Source organism: Jaculus jaculus, chromosome 8 (genome assembly GCF_020740685.1).
Source record: "Jaculus jaculus isolate mJacJac1 chromosome 8, mJacJac1.mat.Y.cur, whole genome shotgun sequence".
NCBI classification, from domain to species: domain Eukaryota; kingdom Metazoa; phylum Chordata; class Mammalia; order Rodentia; family Dipodidae; genus Jaculus; species Jaculus jaculus.
The window spans coordinates 20,911,657-20,928,029 of NC_059109.1; the positions used below are offsets into that span (position 1 = coordinate 20,911,657).

The window sequence follows — 16,373 nt, forward strand, 5'->3', positions numbered from 1 at the left end:
GTCTCTTGAAACACTATGTCCCTTGACATCTCATAGAATGAGATTATCTTCAGTGTCATTCCTCTCTCCATCAATGCAGTTTCTTATAAACTTTATTTCCCCAGGTGAATTGTAGAAGTTAAGAAGACAACAAAATTTGAGGGTGGGGATGTGGCTCAGTAGTAAATTACTTGCCTAGTGGGGACATGATTCAGCATTCAATTCTAGGGCCACAAAACAAAACAGAACAAATAAAAGTCTCCATTTTTTTTAAGGTTCAGAAAGATTTTATTAGAGTATAGACAGAAGAAAAGGAAGGAAGACAGAACTGTTGTCCAGGGAAGGCAGAGGGCATTTGAGAAGCCCACTTTAAGACTCAGGTTGGGGTTATGTGCCTTATGTGGGGATGGGTTGCTGGTCTAGAACAGGTGTTGGGTCAGGATTTCAGAATAAGGGCAATCTTCCCAAAGATCTTAATTCTCAAGGAAGGACCTTCTCCGAAGGGGGTGGAAGGATTCCCTGGAGGGGCAGAGACAAGAAAAGACCAGACTCTTCTGACATTTCTGACTTGTAGTAAAGTGAAATGACTTAGATTTTCCCCTACAAGCTCGAAGACAAGTCCCATGTTAAGCAAAGAGAAAACTATTCATTTTGGGAAGCTGTCTAAAGTACCCTAAAAGTACACTGGGATAGTTGTCGTGGGAGATTCCTCTGAATTGAAGAAAGGACGGAGGTTCTAATTCAGGAAGTCAAGTCGGGAGACCTGAAAGGTAAAGGTCTCCTCAAAATTGTTAATTAGAAACCGAAACATTCCTTCAAGGGAGGGGCAAAAAATCCCAGCGACTCAGGAAGTCAAGAAGTCTGGGAAATGGTTGCAAGATTCCCACCCCCAGCCCTCTCCCATAATGCTTAGAAAGGGAAGCTCTCTGATTGAGCTGTCTGCAAGTCATGTAGGGCGCTCAAGACCCTCTGAGGGTGCTGCGAGTAGGTGGTACGGTGTGATTCAGACCCGCAGCTCCTGTGAGTCCTCACCTAGGCTAGGGTGGACTTTCCTTTGAGTTCAAGCAGCTATGGGGAGGTGGTCATCCAGGTGTGAGGAGAAGCCTCACGGCGCAGCTGTGTTTGAGTCATCTATGGCTCCTGAATGCAACCCCTCACCGTGCTCTGTAAGTGATCCCAAATAAACTCACTGGCTCATTAAAACTGGTTTTGGTGAGTTCATACTTAGGTCTGCTATCTGTGCCCTATCTGGGGTGAAGACATGTATTTGACTCATCCCAGGGAAGACATGGTGCAGGAAGGCAGTCCTGGGTAAAAATGTTGGGGAGAAATAATAAAACAAGAAGATTCAAGGGGAAGTGGGCACTGAGTAAATTTAGGCTTTTAAAAATATTTTATTTTTATTTATTCATTAAAGAGAGAGAGAGAGAGAGACATATATACATGTATATATATATGTGGACAGAGAGAGAGAGAGAGAGAGAGAGAGAGTGAGAGAGAGAGAGAGAGAGAGAGAATGGGCACAACAGAGACTCCAGCCACTGCGAATGGACTCTAGATGCTTGAGCCACCTTGTGCATCTGGCTTACTGGAGTCCTGGGGCATCAATCTGGGTCCTTTGGCTTTGCAGGAAAATGCCTTAACCACTAAGCAGTATCTCCAGCCACTGAACTTAGGCTCTTTAGGGTTCCCATTTTTATAGGCAAACGCCTTAAACGCTAGGCCATTTCTCCAGCTCTCTCACTTGTTTTGAAAACCCTCTTGCAATTTGGGGAGAAACTGGTTTCACAGTGATGTGCAGTCTTCCCTAGAAAAGCGTCAAGGGGAGTTTGTGGAACTTAAAGGCAGGTTGTTTGACTGAAAACTTCCAGAGAAAGTTGGTGTAAAATGTCTAAACTGATAAGGCTGACGGGCGTGGCGCATGCCTTCAATGCCAGCACCAGGGAGGCAGATCACCGTGAGCTGGAGGCCACCCTGAGACTACATAGTGAATTCCAGATTAGCCTGAGCTAGAGTGAAACCTTACCTCGAAAAAAAAATCACCCTGATAATGCTTTATCTCATTCATTATTCTATCTTTTCCCTTTATCTTTTTTAAAAAATATATTGTTTTTTTAAAACTTTTTTGTTTGTTTTTATTTATTTGAGAGCGACAGACAGACAGAGAGTGAAAGAGGCAGATAGATAGAGAATGGGCACGCCAGGGCCTCCAACCACTGCAAACAAACTCCAGATGCATGTGCCCCCTTGTACATCTGGCTTAGGTGGGACCTGGGGAATCCAGACTCAAACCCGGGTCCTTAGGCTTCGCAGGCAAGTGCTTAACTGCTAAGCCATCTCTACAGCCCTATTTTTATTTTTATATATTTATTAGAGAGAGAGAGAGAGAGAGAGAGAGAGAGAGAGAGAGAGAGAGATATGAAGAGAAAATGGGCACGCCAGGGCCTCCAGCCACTGCAAATTAATTCCAGAAACATGTGTCACCTTGTGCATCTGGCTTACGTGGGTCCTGGGGAATTAAACCTAGGTCATTTGGCTTTGCAGCAGCCAAGTACTTAGCCGCTAAGCTATCTCTCCAGCCCCCTTTTATCTTAAAAGTCCTCCCCCATTATATATAACTGAGTGAAAACTGTAAATGTTGAAATGTAAATGTTGAAATTGGCTTAAGTTTTTATTGTATGTTCTACATCACACACAAAAAAGCTTGTTTCGTAGTGATAAGGTTTTTTTGGGGGGGCGGTGGGGGGTTTTGAGGTAGGGTCTCACTGTAGCCCAGGTTGACCTGGAATTCACTATGGAGTCTCAAGGTGGCCTTGAACTCAAGCTGATCCACCTACCTCTGCCTCCTGAGCGCTGGGATTAAAGGCGTGTGCTACCACGCCTGGCTGTGATAAGGTTTTTTTTTTTTAATATATTTTAAAAAATTATTTATTTATTTATTTGAGAGCGACAGACACAGAGAGAAAGACAGATAGAGGGCGAGAGAGAGAATGGTGCGCCAGGGCTTCCAGCTTCTGCAAACGAACTCCAGATGCGTGCGCCCCCTTGTGCATCTGGCTAACGTGGGACCTGGGGAACCGAGCCTCGAACCGGGGTCCTTAGGCTTCACAGGCAAGTGCTTAACCACTAAGCCATCTCTCCAGCCCTGTGATAAGGTTTTATCAACCATCTAAATAAAGTTTTCTTTCTAAAATTAAAATAGAATAAATATGATATATGTACTTATGCTTCCATATTAATGATTTTTGTTTGTTTGTTTTTCGAGGTAAGGTCTCACTCTAGCTCAGCCTGACCTGGAATTCACTATGTAGTCTCAGGCTGGCCTCGAACTCTCGGTGATCCTCCTACCTCTGCTCCCAAGTGCTGGCATTAAAGGCATGTGCCACCATGCCCAGCTGGGTTTTTTTTTTTTTTTTTTTTTTTTTTGTCTTGTCCATCTTAATGATTTTTAGGTTGTGGCTTATGTAAAGTTAAACTTCTATGAATAGAAACTATACACATACACTTGTGTGTGTGCATGAACGCATCCATAATGATCTATAGCAAAAGTGTACTCTTTTTGAAATGAGAAAATTGAGAACTATTGCTTACTTTAAATGAAAAGTTAAGGCCCAGGAATGTTAGTACACTGGCCACGGTATTTTATTTAGTCTGTGGTAGGGAACGAGAAGGGAAGTGGGCAACATTTATTGAGTACCTGTGATATATGAGACCGTGAGGTGTACTCAGTACACAGACTATTTCATTTCTTCTCCATAATTGTTCTCTGAGGAGGTCCAGAGGATTTTTAGTTCTGTCCTCTTGCAGCTATGTGGCCTTAGATATATTAATCTTGCTGCATTAGAGGCCTCACCTGTAAATAGGGACTAGAGTCACTTCTCTCATAAAGCTGCGTGAGGATTAAATGAAGTGATACACAGACAAAGCCCCTATTCTGTTTTAGTGTGCCTGGAATCAGGATAATCTCTTAATGTGATAAAATAAAAATGTAATAGATATGTTTATATCGCCAGCTCTGCTATAGATCAGAAAACTGATACGAAAACATTTAAGAATTTTGTCCAAAGTGGTCAATGAAGGCAGGAATTGAACTCATAGTTGTCCTGTGCCAGAGAGCTTGCATCTTCTTCCATGCATCCTTTGGAATTTAGATCTCGTAGGAAGACCAGTAAATAAGCACGCAGCATGGCTTAAACCTAAAACTGCAAGTAGTTGTTAACAGGGAATATGCCTATTTACAAATGTCTGTTATTCATACAAAGTTTAGTAAAAAGTCTCACAATGGACACATTTATATATGTTGAATATTCCATTCTAGGTATTCCCAGTGGTAGAGCAGAGTATACAGTATGTTCTGCCTTTTACCTATATGTAGCCATTTCTAAATGAGTTTACTAGGTTTTATTGGCATGCGTAGCACATGGCAGATATTTTATTGCCAATGGAACAAGATAAGGAGGAACTGGAAATTTATTATACTTGAAAATTTATTGAATTGAAAATCTATTATTTTTGCCTATGTGTCCATAATTCTAACTTCTCAAAAGAAACAGAAAAGTAAGGAATGGAAGCATAAAGAACATTAAATTATGCTGCTTTAGCTAGCAGCTCTTCCATGTACCTTTGTCCCTCCCACTAATCATTGTAGGGCTGGTTTCTATATCTTTAAAACAAGATGAAATTAAATTGGAAAGCATCAAATATCATGTCATAACTGTGAGTTTCTAGGATTCTCAGCGATAATGGACACTGGTGGAATGATGAGGTATGAGCAGGAGTGTTCAGGAAGTATTTTCTTCTTATCCATTTGATTTATTAAGGATAGATATATTTACAGAAGCTGCTATAGCTTGCAATTTATACATTCACTCATTAGTTCATTGAGCAAAGAGTTTTATTTGCATGATCCAACCACCAAGGAGAAAATGTGAATGAAACAGCAATGTTTGCTGTACTCGTGGAGCTTATGTTGATTAGGGCAAGGCTGATAATAAACTAATTGACAAACATAGAACATAATTTAGTAAAAAAAAAAAAAAAAAAAAAAAAGACCCCTGAGAAATGCAAAGCAGAGGAAGGACAGAAGTACAGGGGAATGCATGGCTATTCTGGAGCGGGGACCAGCAGGGTAACTATCTTGAAGTGGGGGTGACATTTGAACTGAGACCTAATGGAGTGGCTGTGACCATATTTGAAGGAAAAGTTTCAGGGCAAGAAAATATAAAGACTGAGACAGAAGCAACATCTAGTTTCACAAGGAGCAGGTTTTCACCAGTGGCTTTGGTAATGACTTTAAAATTTCTTTCTCAGTGTGATAGCAGCCAGAGAAGGTTTTTGGGTGGAGTGAAGATTTGATCTGTATTGGATCAGATCATTTTACTTGACATTGGGAAGCAGCTTTTAAGAGTGGGATGTTAGAAAGGAAGGAGTCTCTGCATTCAGGACGCAGGGCAAGAATGAGTTTACAAGACTGAGAGTGGAGAGTCATGAAATTGGTGTTGTAGAAAGAATATGTGAAGATGAAGAGGTCAACATTTGATGGCTTCCTGCATAACAGGAGGGGAAAATGACCTCAGTATAGAAAAGAGTCTACTTGGAAAGAAGGGATTTAGTGGAGCGGGGATTTGGGAGCGGGGAGGGAGATAGGTGTGAGGGAATTATGATCATGATGTATTTTTATATGTATGGAAGGTTGACATTAAAAAGTTTTAAAAGAGCCGTGCATGGTAGTGCACGCCTTTAATCCCAGCACTCGGGAGGCAGAGGTAGGAGGATCACCGTGAGTTGGAGGCCACCCTGAGACTCCATAGTTAATTCCAGGTCAGCCTTTCCAGAGTGACACCGTACCTCAAAAAACCAAAAAAAAAAAAAAAAAAAAAAAAGTTTTAAAAAAGACTTGATGGATGTTAGGCAAGGAAGCAAGTTTAAGACTGAATTTGGTTTGACCAGTTGCATGTTACTGAGAAATAGTCAACAGGGAAGATAGTTGTGCTGTTTTGAGGAGCCAAATTAAGTTGAGCTTGAATCTTGTTAACTCTGATGTGCCTAGTAGATGTCTGGTAGTTAGAGAATCAGGCTGGGGTTTTGGTAGGAGTCGGGGTTATGGACAAAGGCAGCAGACTATGAGGCATCTACTAAGATAATTGCTTTCACGTGCGATCACAAATGTTTTATTTCAGATGTAGGTTACAGGTAGACTATGTATAGAAGTTGTGTTCCTGTGTTTATAAAACAGAAGGGTTTGTTCCTTGAGAATTATGGTGAATAGTAGGAGGAAAGGACATTCTATTCAAGGCACAATATTGCATCTTGAGTAAATTATCTGTTTTAAGTTTTCATCAATAAATCAAAGGGATGAGAGATACATGCATTTTTGGACAATTTAGAACATGATTAAGGCTCTATAATATAATCTTTTATATAGAAAGTATGAAATGGATGTTTAGAATCAGCAGTTTTACACTGTTTACATTTTTCTCTCAATACCCATTTTTATTTGATGGGTGTCAAAACTGCAGAAGTTTTGATTCCTAAGCAGAAACCCAAATAAGATTTGACCTCAGACCTAAAATACAAGATTTACATTCCTACCAATAAGCCATCAAATTTGAAACTTTTTCTGGAAATCCCATAACATCCTATGAAGAAATCTGATGCTTGCTATCTCACTTAGGGTCATAACTTGACTGTGTATACAGCAATAGGCAAGCAAGGTCATTGCAGGCTTGAATTTATAGACCTAAAACACAAATGTTTCATTTTCAACAGCTTCTTTCTGTACTCTAACACTCAGCAGCTTCATGGTAATGACTCTGAACTTGGAAGCTGGTCGTTTTTGGCAATGTTGGGATATGTAACTTTTTGTTGAGAAACTTGACACCTATTTTCAGATGACATGTAGGTGATGACTAATCATCACTTACTACTAAAAGGTTATGAAAGAACATCTTCAGAAAACTGAGTAGATGGGACTGTTTGGATTTTGTGAAGAAGTGGCCACTTGAGCTCAAATGTCACCAAGCAGAGAAAAGCCATTGATGGGAATTTATTCTAAGTATCATATCATCTGGGGAAATTGAGAATTTACTTGGATCACCTGGCTCTCTTAATCTCTTTCAGGGCACAATTTCTTATTTTTAGAAATAAGAAATGGATACAGTTTAGGTAGTTGGCTAATCCTTAGGGATAAACACTGGGGTGTGAAGGCAGTTTTCCTTCTGTGAAGAATTGACTTTAAAGAAGCACATTTGATTAAATACGTGAGCTAGTGATAAATGTATGGCACTTACTGTAATTTTGAAAAACACACTGACTTTTGGAGATATGCAGGTTCTATCCACATTTCTGCAGTTTTAGTGCAATTATTCACCAAATAAATCATGTTTAACAGTTTGTCAAGAAGCCCCATCTTTATTTATAAAATCTTTTCCAAACTCTTCCCTGTTTGGCACTAAAGGATAGTTTCATAACTTTTTAATTTCATATTTGCTTTTACGTGCTATTGTTAATGAGTCATACAAAAGATGCTGTTTTTTTTTTTAAATTTTATTTTTTTAAAGTTAAACCAGGCGTGGTGATGCACACCTTTATTTATTTATTTATTTGAGAGCGACAGACACAGAGAGAAAGACAGATAGAGGGAGAGAGAGAATGGGCGCGCCAGGGCTTCCAGCCTCTGCGAACGAACTCCAGACGCGTGCGCCCCCTTGTGCATCTGGCTAACGTGGGACCTGGGGAACCGAGCCTCGAACCGGGGTCCTTAGGCTTCACAGGCAAGCGCTTAACCGCTAAGCCATCTCTACAGCCCTTTTTTTTTTTTTAATTTTTTTAAGTTTTTGCTTACAAGGAAAATACCAGAGTCCCAGAAAGGCTCTTACAGGCTAGTGCAGTAAGAGACTTCCAGAGAGAATCTGAGAATTTGTAGTAACTAGTCTCTGAAGTTTTAAGCTCAGGCCATGAAACATACTCTTAATAAGAAATCCTAAAACTGTAGGGAAAAATGCTGCTTTGGGCATACTTTTCCCCTCATGATCAATGCCTTATCTTCCATCACAAGCTTTTTGAATATGACACACTTTGTTTAAGAGGGAACAAAAAAGCAACCCCAAGGCTTATTGAAAACATGGTGCCACAACGGAGTACTCCCTTTCTAAAGAGGGCGGAGATAGCCGAGTGGAGCGCAAACCGCTCGGGAGCTGCGTATTACTACTACTAGCTAAATATGGGAAAGTATCATGAAAAATAAACAACTCAAAAATAGTTTCAGATGTGCACATTTTAACAGAAAATACTCCAGAAAACCACAAAAACTTGATAAGAGATGGACTCTTAAAGTCACACGATGGCAAATGGCCTAAGGATTAGCTACAGTACTTTGATCTTCAAGTTCCAAGTATGGATCTGGAGTCTGTGGTGAGGGCTCAAATCAAATATTGAAGACACTTTGCAAAAGACCGAGGTAAAAGGAAAAAAAAAAAAAAAAACAACTAGGAGAAAGAGGCAATGCAGAAGTAGAGACTTCTCTAAAAAAACAGAGAGATAAAACAATTAGATTTAAAATCACAAGCAAAAATGATTCTTCTGGAAACTCATGGTGGAAGCAAAGGCACTGTTTTGGTTCTGCGTTGCTTGGATAGCTGGCCCTTTGCTCCTTTACTTGTTCACGCTGAATGTATTCTCTTCCCATTGTGCATACAGGGCTTGGGATGGCAGGTGGCAGTGAAGTACTCCAGGGAGTGCTTACTTCCTGCCAGTTTTCTGATTATTTCAATTTGTCCAATGTACTTTGATCATGTGGCTCGACACTTCTAGGACCTGAGTGTATGACCGTAAAGGATGCGGACAGGGTAAGGAGATGTCCACACACAGAGAGGACAGTTGATGTAGCAGATACTGAATTGTGTAACCACAATCATGGCTGATGAATGTTACAATAGGAGAAAGACATGGAACCCCTTGCAGGGCAGTTAGCTGAGCTGAGGGACTGGGAGGTCCTCCTAGCAGCAATGCAGGTTAAGCTACAATCCAACAAAGCTTCACAGTGACTCAGAAGCAAACAACCTGACGTGATGCTCACACAAGTGCAATAGTGGTGCACAGCCATGGTGGGTAACCAGCTGTTCTTGGATTGCCTAACAGATCTGCTCAGTGGAAAGGAACCCATATCTGGAACTTGGAAACAAGCCAGAATCACATCGAGATAATGAATTTGCTTTCCAATATCAAGCTCCCACTAATCTTGGGCTACAAAAGGGGCTACCCCCATTAAATTCTCTCTAAACTTATAATGGCTTTCCTATTTAACCTGTGCTGACTTCACTCTCCACTTCTCTCTTTCAGAAGGAAGTGGGACCTGAGGAGAGAAAAGACCCATTGCACCTCACCAGGGCCCCAGCCAAAACCATAGAGGAATTGGGGAAATGAGCAAGAGTGCTGCTTTCTTGGTGAACCTGATATCAGCACAAGGGTGAAGGAGATAGACACTGAGGACACTCAATACCTATCAAGCTAGAGATCCAGAGCTTCCTAGGAACCCATCACTGAAGTAAACTTAAAGTGCCCAATGTGGCTCAGAGAATTTGTGGAAGAGGGGACAGAAAGATTGTTAGAGCCACAAGTTGGGACATTATGCACAGAGACAGTGCCTCTTCCCTGTAACTGATGGCTGCCCCCCCAGTGCAGGACCCACAATCCCCATGGGGATATCTATATCCCCAATGAGGAGGGTCCTTTTGGAGGGGGGCAGGGATGAAGGAAAGGATGGTACCAACATGTACTGTTTTCATACTATGTCCATAACTAATAAATAATAAATAAATGATTGTTTACTAATTTTTGTTTATTTTTATTTATTTATTTCAGAGCAACAGACAAAGAAAGAGAGACAGAGACAGAGAGAAGGAGAACGGGCACTCCAGGGCCTCCAGCCAATCAGAACGTACTCTTGATGCATGCACTACCTTGTACATTTGGCTTACATGGGTCCCTAGGCTTCACAGGCAAGCGCTTAACCACTAAGCCATCTCTCCAGTCCTAAGTGAATATTTTTAAAAAGCCTTCCTAGTTGATCCAACTTCCTTTTGTGTGTGTCTCTGCCTTCCTAGCGTTGGGATTACAGGTATGCACCACTGCACCCACTATTTTGTTTTATTTATGAGAGAGAGAGAGAGAGAGAGAGAGAGAGAGAGAGAGAGAGAGAGAGAGAGAAGAGAGAGAGAGAGAGAGAAGAGAGAGAGAGAGAGAATTAGTATTCCAGTGCCTCTAGCCACTGCAAATGAACTCCAGATGCATGTGCCACCTTGTATATCTGGCTTATGTGGGTTCTGGGGATTCAAACCTGGGTCTTTAGACTTTGCAGGCAAGTGCCTTAACTACTAAGCCATCTCTTCAGCTTATATACCCATTTTTTGTGTGGATACTGGTAAGTGGTAAGTTACCCTTGGCTTTACTCTTGGTAATGACAAAAATGCCTGCGGTGTGAGTGACAGTCTGTACAACCACACAATGTGGACACATCAGCTCACTATAGTACTGCTTGGCAAAGAAATCATAATTTATACTTAACCTGTGCCAAGAAGTGGTGCTTTGTATTCAGCCCTGGAAACTGTGTTTATATGGCATCAGTATTCAGATGAAATAAATAAAGAAACACATAATGAGGAGTTTTGCTCCCATCCCTGTTCATATCTATGTTGTGCCTACTTACTTTCCTCAGGTGAACATTTTTATTCTTATTACTTTTAAAAATTTATTTGTAAGTGGAGACAGGGAGGGAGACAGAGAGAGGCAGAGGAGAGGTGAAAGTAAGTATGAGCATGGCCAGAGTCTCTTGCTATTACAAAGAAGTCCAGATGCAAGCCCCACTTTGTTTATCTGGCTTTATGTGGCTATTAGAGATTTGAACCAGGCCAGTGGGCTTTAACCACCTAGCCATTTCCTCAACCTCATTCTTTTCATTTTGAAAAAATATTTTCAGTTTTTCTAAAAAATATTTATTTATTTATTTGAAAGGAGAGAGAGAGAGAGAGAGAGAGAGAGAAAGAGAGAGAGAGAGAGAGGAGAGGGAGAGAGAGAAGAGAAGAGAAGGGAAGAGAAGAGAAGAGAAGAGAAGAGAAGAGAAGAGAAGAGAAGAGGAAGAATGTATATGAATGAGTGCATCAGGATCTCTTGCCACCACAAACTCCAGACACATGCACCACTTTTTGCATTTGGCTTTATGTGGGTACTGGGAAATTGAACCCTGGTTGTTAGGATTTGTAAGCAAGTGCCTTAACTGCTGAGCCATCTCTGTTTTTACTCATTTCTGGTGTTGAAGAAAGGACTTTCATATTGATTATAATTAAAGATTAAAGACTGGGAAAGTCTGAGGAGAATCTTAAAGACATAATCTATTATCAAAGACACATGGCACCTTATGTCTTCTTTTTTTCTTTTTTTCAAGGTAGAGTCTTGCTGTAGCCCAGACTGACCTGGAATTCACTATGCAGTCTCAATGTGGCTTTGAATTCACAGCAATCCTCCTTCCTCAGCCTCCTGAGTGCTGGGATTAAAGGCATACACCACTATGCCCAGCAAACCCTAATTTTAAAACTTGGAAGATTTCTGAGAAATGTTTGATTGGGAATAACGAATGGTCGCTTTAGGTCATATGAGAACCATGAATACTGGGCTCAACTATGTATATGGTATCCTTGGGCCTTGGTGTCAGTTTTAACCATGTTGTTCTGGAGTTGGAGTTGGGCTTTGAGGCACTAACTAAGGTGGTTTTACATGTCCTGTGGCAGGCAAGTATAATTAGCACTGTTCTCAGCAAAGTTTGCTTGAATAAGGTCTTTTCTACAAGGTAAAGTTAGATAAGTAATGGCCCTACAGGAATTTGTAATGGTATTGGCTTTTCACATTAGTTGGTCTCTCAACACTTCTTCTATGTAAATATCAAATTTACATTCACTTATCACAGAATGAAGATCTGCCCCTTAAGGGGTTAGATCTTAATTTATTTCTTGACCCAGTTGGGGAAATATGAAGTTCAGCAACTTTTGCTTATTAAAATAATTTTCACAGAATGGAAAAAGCAGAAACACAATTTTTTCTATGAAAATAAAAAATTGCCGTTTATTTCAGCTTAGATACACTTTATTTCCATGAAATATTACATAATTTAAACGAAATGGGACTGGAGAGATTGCTTACTGGTAAAGGCACTTTCTTGAAAAGCCTAAGGACATGGGTTTGATTGCCCAGTACCCATGTAAAACCAGATGCACAAAGTGGACCATGTATCTGGAGTTCGTTTGCAGTGGCTGGAGGCTCTGGCATACCCATACTCTTTCTATCTGCCTTTTTCTTTCTTACTATCTGTTCAGTAAATAAATACATAAATAAATAAGCAAAATATTTTTTTAACAATAAGAGAAATAGTCACATTCTAGAAAGTCATTTTTGGCACTTTCTGGTAAGTTTAAACATACACTAAGCACATGATCCATTCATCTCACTCATTCACCTAGAGAAACAAAAACTTAAGCTCACATAAAACATGTACATGAATGCTCATAACAACTGTATTTATAATAGCCAAGTAACAAACCAAACAACTTTTAAAAAGTAAGTGGATGAACAAATTGTGTTTAATGTATACCACAGAATATTATTTGGTAGTAAAAATAATAAATTATTGATGACAACATCAAGAGCATCATGCTGAGTGATCAAAAATCAATTTCACAGCCAGATGTGGTGGCACACACCTTTAATCTTAGCATTTGGGAGGCAGAGATAGGAGAATGGCTGTGAGTTCCACGCCAGCCTGAGACTACAGAGTGAGTTCCAGGTCAGCCTGGGCTAGAGTGAACCCTACCATGAAAAAAAAAAAATCAAAAATAAGTAAATAAATTTCAATAAATCACTATTGTATGATTATAGCAGTTATCTCCTTGGGATAATGACATGATATTGCTAGAGAACAGATTTGTGGCTCCCAGAGGTTTAAGATTTGGGAGAAGAAATGTCTCTAAAGGATAGCACCAGGGATTGCCTCCCAACTTTAAGTTGATGGAAAAATATCTTCATTGTAGTGGTAGTTAAATGTACTTGTGATAAAATTTCACATGTTTGTATAATTGGTGCATGTCAAAACTGGTGAAATCTAGGACTGGAGAAATGGCTTAGCAGTTAAGGTGCTTGCCTGCAAAGCCTAAGGACTCATGTTTGCCTCTTCAGGTCCCATGTGAGCCAGATGCATCATGTGATGCAAGCACGCAGGATCACAGCGGTGCTCAAGACGGGCCAGACATCTGGAGTTCAATTACAGTGGCTGGAGGCCCTGGTGCACTAATTCTCTCTCTCTCTCTCTCTCTCTCTCTGATAAAAATAATAATAATACAACTGGTGAAATCTGAGTGAATTTACATGAGTTTGGATAACTGTGCTTTGCTTAGGCACAATATTATTGGGCGAAAATGGCATAAGGGTAAATTCAAGTGGGGAAAGTCTACTGTTTTTTGCAGGCCTTCAGAACAGTAGCTTTTCGAAGGCCAGCAAGAAGGACTAATGTTATTTGAAAATAAAAAGTTTTTTTTTTTTTAAATTGTCAAGTTTTTGACAGATTACTACTTAGAAAAGCAATTGTCTCTGTTCTAATTCTGATGTCTTTTTTCTTTTTCTTTTTCTTTTTTTTTTACTGTAGTTAATGAGTCCTAGAGGAAGGAGAGAGATAGGAAATGGGACTCAAACCTCATCCTATGCTTTCTTAGTTGATCCTATATTATACATGGGTGGTGCAGGGGGAAATGGTGTGTTCTGGAATGGAACTCCAACAAGTCTCTTTTCAGCTCTGTGGTTTATATGGTGTGTGACTCTTGAGAAGTCTCTCAGTTCTCAGTTTCTTTTTAAAACAATTTATTTACTTATTTATTTTTGTGTAGTGCATATGTGTGTGTGTGTGTGTGTACATGTGTATATATTTTCATGTGTATGAGTGAGGGTGAATGCAAGGTCAGAGGACAACTGTCAGTCCCATGTTTATCTGTCCACCTCATTTGAGGCAAAGTTTCTCTGCATTTCACTCTGTCATTCTTTTTGCTGTTATTGTTAAGAGCCGCCAGGAAATTCTCCTGTGTGTCTGCCTCCCATCTTGCCATCAGAGTGCTGGGATTATAGAAGCCAGCCATAGCTTCTGGCTTTGTATATGGGGACTGGGGTGTATTGAACTCATATACTCGGGCTTGAATTGCAAGTGCTTTATCCACTGAGTCATCTCCCTGGCCCTAAGTCTCAGTTTCCTAAGGCATAAAGTTGGGATCACAATCTCTTCCTATTTTAATAGGACTGTTAAGGGAATTAATTGAGATAACTCACATCCATGATTTTTAATTTTAACCAAGATTTTTATTTCTGTTCATTTAATACCAGCTCTTGCCTATCTATTATGCCCAGTGTAAAGGGAAAATTTCTTATTTAAATTCAGGTCTTAAGCTTTCTGTCCTCTCTTCATTGTGGATGCAGGAAGTATTGATCAGCATATACACAGCAATGGTGGATTAGTATTAAAGTCATCAAAAGCTAAACAACAAAGAAGGTGACACCTATATTTAGTTTGAACATTTATGCACTTTCCTCCCATGATATTCTTATTTCTGTTCAGGCTTCTTTCGTTTTTTTCTTTTTTAAAAAATATTTTATTTATTTATTTGAGACAAAGAGAAAGAGGCAGAAGAAGAGCCGGGGGAAGAAACAGACAGACATAGAGAGAAAAAATATGGAATGCTTCACGAATTTGCGTGTCATCCTTGCGCAGGGGCCATGCTAATCTTTTCTGTATCATTCCAATTTTAGTATATGTGCTGCCGAAGCAAGCACTGTTCAGGCTTATTTCTAACAAGGAAGAACATTCTGCAGCATTTTCAATGGAAGCTTTACTTATGTTTCCAAGTGCAAAAAATCATGAAGTTCTTTGCCAGTGCAGCCAATGGAAATGGGATAATGTCTGCTATGGCATTAATACCTTCTAGAAAATGCTAAAGTTCTGGATCCCCCAAAAGAAAGTGACTAATCTATACAACATGTTCTCCTTCTAATCTGTTAATAAATTCTTTTTCATGCTCCTTCATTATTCTTCATGTGTAGATTAAATGGATTATACTGTAATTAAATTTGACTCAAGCAAGAGGCAGGGCTTCAGAACAATAGCTATTGGGAGGCCAGCATTCTATTTCTAGCCTCACTGGTGGCTTAGAGCTGAGGACCAAGCACCCCCACTTCATGCTGTCTCATTTTTTTCCAGCTATAGAGTAAGATAAACAATGTCTCAGAGGGACACAGCTCTGCTTTATGAGTTCTGTATTTTAACTGAACTCCACACTCTTTTATGGAAGGGTGCTTTTTCAAGAATTAAAGGTGCATTTATGTGGTTGTTATGACTTAATAGAAATGAAGCTTTCAAATCTAATTTTAAATGTCTCCTACTGCATGGAACATTATCCACATTCTTAAACAGTACAATCAGCTGTGCTCTAAGTCACTTGGTGATATTTATTAAAAATTAAAGAAAAATCACTGCAAAAACACAGTGCCAAACATTTTCAAAGCCAAGTATAGTGAAGTTAATGGGACCCATACTGGTAAATTCCAAGCGCCACTTTCAAAATTTACCCCATAGTGACAGTTTAATGCTTCTTATTGGGGATATTTTCAGATAACATCTTGAGGCAAAAGGGACACTTTCTCAGAGGAAATAAATAATCTTCAATAAAGTGAATCAACATTTCAGTCATTGTAACTGAGTCTGGAATAGTCTGTTGGAAACAGAGCTCCTAGGAATTGCTTATTAGGTATAGTTACCAAGGGGGGTGGCTGTAAAAAAGTTTCCATCATATTATAATTTCAGTTGCACATAGGAACACATTTTCTTATCAAGATGGAAATTTCATGTTTCTAAGGCCAGAACCATATATATGGAATGTTCAGGAACTATTACTCTATAAATTATTCCCTTATAATATCCTTAGGATGTGTGATAATTTGATATGAAGTCAAATAGGCATAGATAACTAAAATACCAGGGCCTTATATAATCATGCTTCTAGTTGCCTAATTACATATTTCTATTTCCATTTAATTTTAAAAAATATTTCATTTTTATTTATTTACTTATGAGAGTGAAAGATAGATAGATAGAGAGATAGATAGATAGATAGATAGAGAGAGAGAACAGGAGAATGGATGTACCAGAACCTCCAGCCACTGCAAATGAATTCCAGATACAGACGCATGTGCATGCACCACCATGTACATCTGGCGTTTGTGGGTTCTGGGGAATTGGACCTGGGTCTTCAGGCTTCACAGGCAAGTACCTTAACTACTAAACCACCTCTCCAGCCCACTACTGCCATTTA

General features: G+C 39.7%; 1 protein-coding gene and 1 non-coding gene across 3 annotated transcripts in view; both read right to left on the reverse strand.

The window, feature by feature from the left end:
* Kcnq5 (potassium voltage-gated channel subfamily Q member 5) overlaps nucleotides 1-16,373 on the reverse strand; it is a 565,394-nt gene that overhangs the window by 138,811 nt on the left and 410,210 nt on the right. The gene's annotated exons all lie outside the window — the stretch shown is intronic.
* LOC123463043 lies at nucleotides 14,732-14,838 on the reverse strand. The gene has a single exon (XR_006638655.1). It is a non-coding gene; the product is annotated as a U6 spliceosomal RNA (small nuclear RNA).